We start from the raw sequence: 8,701 nt of genomic DNA, 5'->3' as shown, positions 1-8,701 counted from the left end.
GTATATTGCTATTCTGTGTTAAATGTTTGTTTTTATGTGAATATAAATGAATGTGTTAGTGTAATCCACATGGGCTTTTAAATGTTTTTATTTTATTTGTTTTTAATTGCTCATACATGTTTTGTGTTCTATTCCAGTCCCACCAATGAACCGATCATCATACTTCAACTTGTTGAAGTATTCCCCTCTACAAGTGACCCGTCTCCTCTCTGTACTCCCTCTACGACTGACCCGTCTCCTCCTCTCTCTACTCCCTCTACGACTGACCCGTCTCCTCCTCTCTCTACGACTGACCCGTCTCCTCCTCTCTCTACGACTGACCCGTCTCCTCCTCTCTCTACGACTGACCCGTCTCCTCCTCTCTCTACGACTGACCCGTCTCCTCCTCTCTCTACGACTGACCCGTCTCCTCCTCTCTCTACTCCCTCTATGACTGACCCGTCTCCTACTCCCTCTATGACTGACCCGTCTCCTCCTCTCTCTACTCCCTCTATGACTGACCCGTCTCCTACTCCCTCTATGACTGACCCGTCTCCTCCTCTCTCTACACCCTGTACCACTGATCCTTCTCCTCATCCATCTACCACTGACCCTTCTCCTCATCCATCTACCCCCTCTGTCTGTCCTCCCACCCGGTCCCTCCGGAAGAGAGGGAGAGGGAAGATGCCAGAGGATGGGAATGGGAAAAAGCCAGAGGATGGGAAAAGGAAGAAGAAAGAGGAGAAGAAGAAAGATGGTTATTGTAACCCTAGCATTCTGGGACTAATATTGAGGAAAAAATAGCAGATCTACAAGCTCTCATTTCTGTGCATGTCTTAACCCATTTAGATCAAAGGGTGATTCAAAAAATGCCTTCTAAAGCCTTGTTTAATGTTTATACTTAACCGTGCAACATGTCCTATGTGGGGGAAATGACAGATAAGACACACTGTGAGCTTGCAGATCTGGTATTTTCTGCATCCAAGTCTGTCATATGTTGAAGTATAAATGAGGCTTTAAGAGTTTCAGAAATGAATGACTTAGACTTGTTCACAGATAACAACATATAGGTTATCCCGGTCTGAATGGGTGGTGTACATTCAGTGAAGTTAGCCGAACTACAAGCTTATTGTCAGCGAAGATTTGTAGTGTAGAGTGGCAACAGGAGGGGGCTTAGTATAGAGCACTTTGGAATCAACTAAGTATAGGGTTAAAGTGGTTAGCCACTTAAACCCTATATGCTTTGTTGACTGGAGTCCCACAGGGATTTGTACTTGTTCCCTCTACACCCAATCACTACAGCATCACTACAGACACACAGAGATTTGGCTAATTTGCCCAATGTTTGTCCACAGCTAGGCGCTTATCTTGTGCTTGTTGTGACTCAGGCATAGTTCTACAACTTACAGCATTACCCCACATTGTCATTGTTTTATAGTAAGACATTATGATTTCACGTGAAGCTTGACCAATCATGGAGACACCACCCTTTTCCCCTCTCTGATGGGCTATGGGCATAAACGGCCCCTCTTTGATTGGCTACGGGCATAAACACGGATACATGGAGATTTGGCTAATTTATAGATGGATGTAAAATACTGCAGATATTTACAAAGCATCATGGCTTAATGAACTTGTCTTTTCATCCTTTAAGGTTGCAAGAAATGTTCCCAGATAAAAAGGTCCCAGGTCTTCCCATATAAGGAGATAACAGGGAGAAGGACAAATGAGGTAAAAAAATATATATATATATATATATATATATATATAGAACCCTCTCTGTCTGTGTGTCGCTCTCTCTCTGTACACACACACACACACACACACACACACACACACACACACACATACATACATACATACATACATACATACATACATACATATAGGCTACATACACACACACATAGGGGACATTTCTGTTTGGTCGATTAGTGCTCTATTGTAACAAAGGTTCTCGGCAATAACTGTTATACCGTTGGGACGCATGTTTATTTACCATTTAAATGGTTCCCCATTTGTAGTGAAGATGCAATTATGGGATGAGCATATATGGGTTGTGGCCACTAAAATGTGACAAAATCAGTCAGGGGGTCAGGGTTCCTACAAGGGTTTATTAAAACAACCCACTGTTACAGTAAGTTAACATCGCGTCACCACTTTCTGCTTTTCAATAGTGTGAGGAACTGTAAGGTCATTTTACTGCTCAGCGCTCAGATCCTGTTCAGACTACTTTAACCAGTAATTTGCACAAACCAGTTCTACACAAAGAGAGGCCGTTTCCGTATCCGCTCTAGACTCCAAAAAGTCCTGATTCCATGGCACATCACAATGGTTTGATGTGCAGATGGCGATTTAATAGACATCGTCCAAGCCTAATAGCCTCACAGTGTATAGATACAGGAAGCAGGGAGAGTATGGGAGCAAAGGTCTGACCTGCCCAGGAATCAACCTGGGGACTCAGTGTCAGGCGGTAGTATTTCCCATAACCACTTGGCCATCGGCCCCACAGAACCATGTTAATTTGTATATTTGGCTTAAGGCTGATCATGGCTGAGACAAGCAAAGGTACTAAAAATAATGGTATACCTTACCCAGTGATTTCTTATACTGTGTGTGTGTGTGTGTGTGTGTGTTTTTTTTAGGGCCAAAAAGAAGTGTTGGTGCGTTGGGCGCCTTGCCCTGCATGGTAAGACATTTTTGATATTATTCAATTTACACTATTTGCCCTACCAGAGGCAGTAGTTTCTGGTTGATCCCACAATTCTTTCTTCCCTCTGAAATTTGCCTTACTATTTAGGAAGGTTTCACCTCATCTTTGTGGTGTTGCAGACCTGCCGATGGCCCACATTTTCACATCAAAGTACGCTGGTACAACGTGTCCAGTTAAAGTAGGCAAAATAAAAAGCTGACGAAAGCTGACGACCTAACTTCCAGGTGCTTTTATCTCTCTCCCTCACTCTCTGCTGTGTGCAGCTGTGTGCTGTTCAGCATAGAGCTTAAGATTTCAGCCCGAGGCCAATGTGACCCGACAGGTCTGCGCGGCGAGGGCTGGGCCGGGCCCAATTGGTCACTTATTTGTCGGGCATTGGGTTGGGTCGTTTTTTTTATCAGGCAGGCAAACGCAGCGCGGCATCATGATGTCTCTGTGACTGTGTAAGCTGCGCTCATAACTTTATGGCTGTGAGTTATGAGCTACTTGACACAGTTGAGCATGTGTGACTGTGTGCGCTGTGGCGCAACTTGACACAGTTGAGCGTGTGTGTGTGGTGGCCGCTGTGGCATGTGCGTGCGTGCGTGCATGCATGCAGTGCCCAAGCGGAGCGGAGGACATTGTTGAAACCGTCCACGGTCACTTTTGTATATCCTAATAATATTATAGACGTGTGAACTTAGTAGCTATAATAGCCTGTACGCCTGTTTCCTGATTTAGCGGCAGCCGTCAGCCGTGTTCTCCAGCGAGGCTCCGATGTTTATTTGTTCCTTAATTAGGACGGTGCTTGCTACAAGCTGTTTTTTTATATATATATAAATACAGTTGGAAAAGGGTAGAATGACTCTGTTCTTCGAATCACCAATATGTAATTATAAAAATAAAAGGCTGCATGCAACAATTATACTTCTTTAGAATGTCTTTAGGCCCGATTAAAGCTCTAGCTCAGCGTATGGGTTTGATTGGCAGCTGCAGTCCACCGGCCTCAGCAGTTTGATTGGAAGCTTCTGTGTAACTTGCTTGTACAGCCTGAATGTACAGGAAGGTTACAAACTTCAGATTGTTGGATTCTAGTAATTAATGACTGTTAGTTGACTAATGTTGTTAATGACTTCTCTTTCAGACTTCAGATATGGACTGTTTGTCACCAGTACAAGAGTAAATTGTTTTATGAGGAACTAATCTAAATTCACATCAGTCAAAATAATGACATTACCAGAAATGTATGCTGGATTTGTCAAAGTGGAATGTTAGCCGCTATGCTGCTTGTCTTATCTTTTTTACATGTAGGCATTAGGAAATCGACATGCATGTGCATTAGGGCTGCATGATACTGATGCAAACACTTTTCCCCCATGACACCAAATCTCTTCACCAAAAATTGATGATCTACAAACTCACGTCACGTATCAGTGCGAGGCATTGTGAGGTTGTAGATCTTCTCTTTTCTGTTTCAGGTGGTTAATATAAAAGGTGTCCCGGTGCCCCTTTTGAAGACCCATGCGCTAAATGAATTCCTCTAAATAATGTATTTATACTTTACAGTGACAGAATCTGGGACGACACATGGGAACCAGCCAACAAATTTCCAGAGGACATCCAGTAACCTCACGCCTAAAGGGTACGGTCAGATTAAAGTATGGCTGCCAGCTGATAACCCTCCCCGTATCCGCCTTCGTCTCACCTGATTGGACAGAGTTGGAAAACCAGCATCTACTTTGAATCCACTACATCTCATCTCAGAGGCCAATATTGTACTTTTACTTTGTGTTAAGTTATTTTGGAGATTTTGTTTATTAGAAAACATACATTAACCACTTCAGCCTTATTTCGGCCATTTGAAAATAGTCGATCTACAAGCTCACAATGGTTTGCGATGCGACGCATTGTGAGCTTGTAGATCTGCTATTTTCAAATTACATTTGGATACTTGAAATGGGACATTCTGCAAGATGAGCACTTTAGTTTTGGAATACATGCCAATGCTTTTGCACTATTACTCAAGTTACTCAAGTCACTTTCACATGTAACCGAGTATATTTCTACATTGCTGTATTGACACTTTTACTTAAAGGGCAAGACCACTTTGGTAGAGGTTTGGGTTGTGTAGTTACCTTGCCATGATGTAACTCCAAAGGTGGGCAAGAAATAAAAAATAATTGCTCTATTGATTAGAAATTGATAATTCTAAATATGCTCCCCATTGACTTACATTGTATGGTAAAACAGCTCTCAAAGTCACTATTTTAGCACGTAAACGAACGCAAACAAAGTTGATTCAGACAATATAGAACATCACCAAACCCAGTACTGTTTTTTTTTTTTAAATAAAAATGTCAACTTCCTGTTGATTTTGCCATTTTTAATAAGTAGAAAACCTGGACTGGATCCGCGGATCCATATCTTCAAATAGTAAAATCAACAGGAAGTTGACATTTTTATTAAAAAAACAAACGGTACAGGGTTTGGTGATGCTCTATATTGTCTGAATCAGCTTTGTTTGTGTTCATTTATGTGCTAAAAGAGTGACTTTGAGAGCTGTTTTACCATACAATGTAAGTGAATGAGGAGCATATTTTTGAATTATCAATTTCTAATCAATGGAGCAATTATTTTTGATTTCTTGCCCACCTTTGGCGTTACATCATGGCAAGGTAACTACACAACCCAAACCTCTACCAAAGTGGTCTTACCCTTTAAGTGAAACATGTGAGTTCTTCCACTGCCCGGGAGGAAGTGGACTAAGAAGGAAGGGCTATATTTTGTTCTGTGCAATATTTTGTATTTGTTTCTTTCTTTGGTGTCATTAAAAGCCATTTGCACTTTGAATGTTGTGTTTCTTCCAAGATGTCAATCTATACCGATCAACAGTGATATTAACTGTCTTTTGTCAATGAATGAATGTATCCTAGATATACTGGATATATGAGCCAGATACTGTATGTAGCCAATACAGTGTCAGCTGCAGATAGACTATACAACTGTATGGACAGTTAAATGAATAATTATGTAAGGTACGGTAAATAGCAACTATGAGCAATATATAGGCTACCATCTGTCTGCAGTGAAATAGTTGACAGGTGACTATCCTGGTGCTGTAGTATACCACCTGTTAGCACGTGTAAATGCCAGTCATTATTCAGGCTCATTATCCAAGAGAACAACATATGTTTTATAAAATGAAAAGAAGGTGATGCAAGTAAATACACACTTTTAATAATACATAATTTGCCAACCATGGAAACAATGAGAATTTAAAGCCATACACCCAATAACTTAATGATTCAGACAATGATGATAGTTATCTATTAGAGGGTATGCATCATATGCCACTCATCTAGACTGGCAAAACCAAGCATCATGAAGCTGGAGTTTGGAAGCGCTTGTTTGGAAACTCCTCCTGACTCGTCATACCCTCTATTGTGTGTAGACTGCTAGCCATGCATGAACATCAATGTTATTTCTATATTCCTGAGGGGTTACGTGTAGACAATAAACAGAATGGGATCCAGGATGTGAAGCCTGAGAAGAGGAAGATGCCTCAACAAGTGTTGCAGAGAATGACCTGTTTGACAGATTTGTTTTGCATCATAGCCCACAAACAAACAACAGACTAAGAGGTGTTCAGACCTTTTTGATAAAAGGTAAAATGATTGTCATTTTAAAGCCCAAACCACACCAATGATTTGCGATGCAACTCCTTGCAACCAAACAGTTTTATGGACATGTCACACCATTGCAACTCCTTGCAACTGCCATTGGGGATAATGGTTGCGAGTAGTTGCAAGTAGTTGCATGCAATCGTTTGGTTGCAAGGAGTTGCATCCTGCTAGCCTGGGGAATGAGGCTCTAATGGCCATATTAAGTAAAGGGAAGGGTTAGGGTTAGGTAACCCTTATGCAACCCTAAACTACGTATCAGGTCCATTATGTAGTTTTCCTAATTGTAATGGATGACTATGTAAGTAAGGCACACATCAATATCTCAAACACATTTGGTTACTAAATAATTCCTGAAACATCTGTTTGACTGATTTTATCTAGGATGGCTCTGAAATGGTCTGAGAATGTATGACTGTTAGACTCATAGCTTGGAAGGAGATGGACATTAAACTTTGTCATAGGTCAACAGCAAAGCCATCATTTGAAAGGCCTTGCCCTACATAGAAACATATTTCATTGTAAATATTATGGGTTGTTCCTGCTCATCACAGGTGCCCTTTGAACATTGACACTGACCCACCTTCGAAGCTAAGGTGGGCCTAAAATAGACGGTCTACAAGATCGGGTTGCCGATGCGACTCATTTGAGCTTGTGTGAATCGGTTCTTTTAGGCACAGTCCTATGTGTTATTATGGATCCCAACAACGTTATAGGATAGACCCGCCTCACCTGTGTCTTGATTGGCTCCTTGGCAGGCCTAGTTTTACTGAGGTTAGGGTTATGGTAAGGTTTAGGCATAGTCTTACTGAGGTTAAGGGTTAGGGTGCAGGTCAAGGGTATGCGTGTGACATCATTGTACCTGGAAGTTATGCATGAACGTCTATTGAGTGGCAAAATACAGCGTCAGTAGGAGTTTCCAAATGAGCGCTTCCAAACTCCAATGCTTCATGATGCTTTATGTTTTGCCACTCAGTGTAGATGAGTGACATATGATGCCTACCCTTTATTACTTTTTTTTTTAAAATATTAGTTTTTGGGCTTTTATGCCTTTATTGATAGGACAGTATAGGCTGACATGATGGGGATGGGGAGAGAGATGGGGGGCGACACGCAGCAAAGGCCGCCAGGATCGGGACTCGAACCCGCGACACGCTGCCAGGCATCAGAGCCTATGTGGTATGCGCCTGGACCGCGCCCCATACCCTCTATTACTTTATTAGTCTATTACACTATTACACTATTACACTAACCTTGGTGTCATGTTTGACGCAGAGCTGTATTTGGACATTCCCAGGCCCCATGTGGCCAGCTTTCTGATACTCATTACTTTCATATACACCCACCTTGGTAACACTTGCTATGCATAATGTCTTATAACAGGGGTCTTCAACGTTTTCAGCCCAAGGACCCCCTAGCTGAGAGAGAGATGAAGCAGGGACCCCCATACATTGCATACAATTGTGTTGCAGATTAAACGTTTTCATAGATTTCATAGATAGCTTCATTGACTATCATCAGTGCTGTGTAAATTAATATTTTTGGTTAATTTCAGACATTTAACCACTTAAACATTGAAAACTTGGTACTTGCTTCTTTTGCCCTTGACACCAAACCTCTTTGCCGAAAATAGCAGATCTACAAGCTCACAACGCCTTGCAGCGTGAGGCGTTGTGAGCTTGTAGATCTGCTATTTTCAGCTAATGTTCAAAAGATATAGATATGTTATTAATGTAAAAAAAAATCACAAAGATTTGGCGGACCCCCTGGAGTAACTCTGAGGACACCCTAGGGGTCCCGTACCCCCTGTTGAAGACCCCTGTCTTATAAGCATAGTTATAATGCATTATAATCTGCTTATGAGTGCTACTATACTATTACACTGTACTATTACAGATTCCTGGAATGTATTGTTGTAGTATATTCCCACTGCCAGCTAAAGCCAGTAATCACCTTTTAATGTAATATTTTGGCATCATGTGGTAATAGGCTGGTCTACAATGATTAACATAAAATATGTGTATTGTGCTCCAGAAATGTCCCAAGTCTCCACCTTGAATGTCCACACATTTGTCCTCCAGCTAGTGGGAATGAAAGCATGATTTGCGGTTTTGTATGAACAAAAATGTTCTGTGAACAAAATGCTTCATAAGAACATTCAACAGACATTTACTGAAAAATGTATTACTTGCATAGAATACGAACAATACACGTAGGCATTTCCTGGTGTTCTACAAGTAGCTTTAACTAATTTTTAATCAGAATCAGTGTTATTGGCACATTACAGGTTATATAGATGCCTGTATTAATCCTAAGAGGAAACGTCAGTTGCCCAGAGGCAGCACAGTCA

The 8,701-nt window shown here is 41.4% G+C and overlaps 1 long non-coding RNA gene across 2 annotated transcripts; it reads left to right on the top strand.

The window, feature by feature from the left end:
• The first annotated feature begins 356 nt into the window (after positions 1–356).
• On the top strand, positions 357–4,510 carry LOC308098953. 2 transcript variants are annotated; one of them, XR_013934333.1, is made up of 4 exons: positions 357–736; positions 1,634–1,710; positions 2,625–2,668; positions 4,238–4,510. It is a non-coding gene; the product is annotated as an uncharacterized lncRNA (long non-coding RNA). The 2 variants fall into 2 exon arrangements; XR_013934334.1 differs by lacking the exon at positions 4,238–4,510 and having other exon boundaries at positions 2,625–2,888.
• The last annotated feature ends 4,191 nt before the right edge of the window (positions 4,511–8,701 follow it).

The sequence above is a fragment of the Gymnoscopelus braueri genome (genome assembly GCF_963280865.1).
Source record: "Gymnoscopelus braueri genome assembly, chromosome: 13".
In the NCBI taxonomy this organism is placed as follows: domain Eukaryota; kingdom Metazoa; phylum Chordata; class Actinopteri; order Myctophiformes; family Myctophidae; genus Gymnoscopelus; species Gymnoscopelus braueri.
Note: the sequence above shows the minus strand (reverse complement) of the source record. Positions and strands in the feature narration are given on the sequence as shown.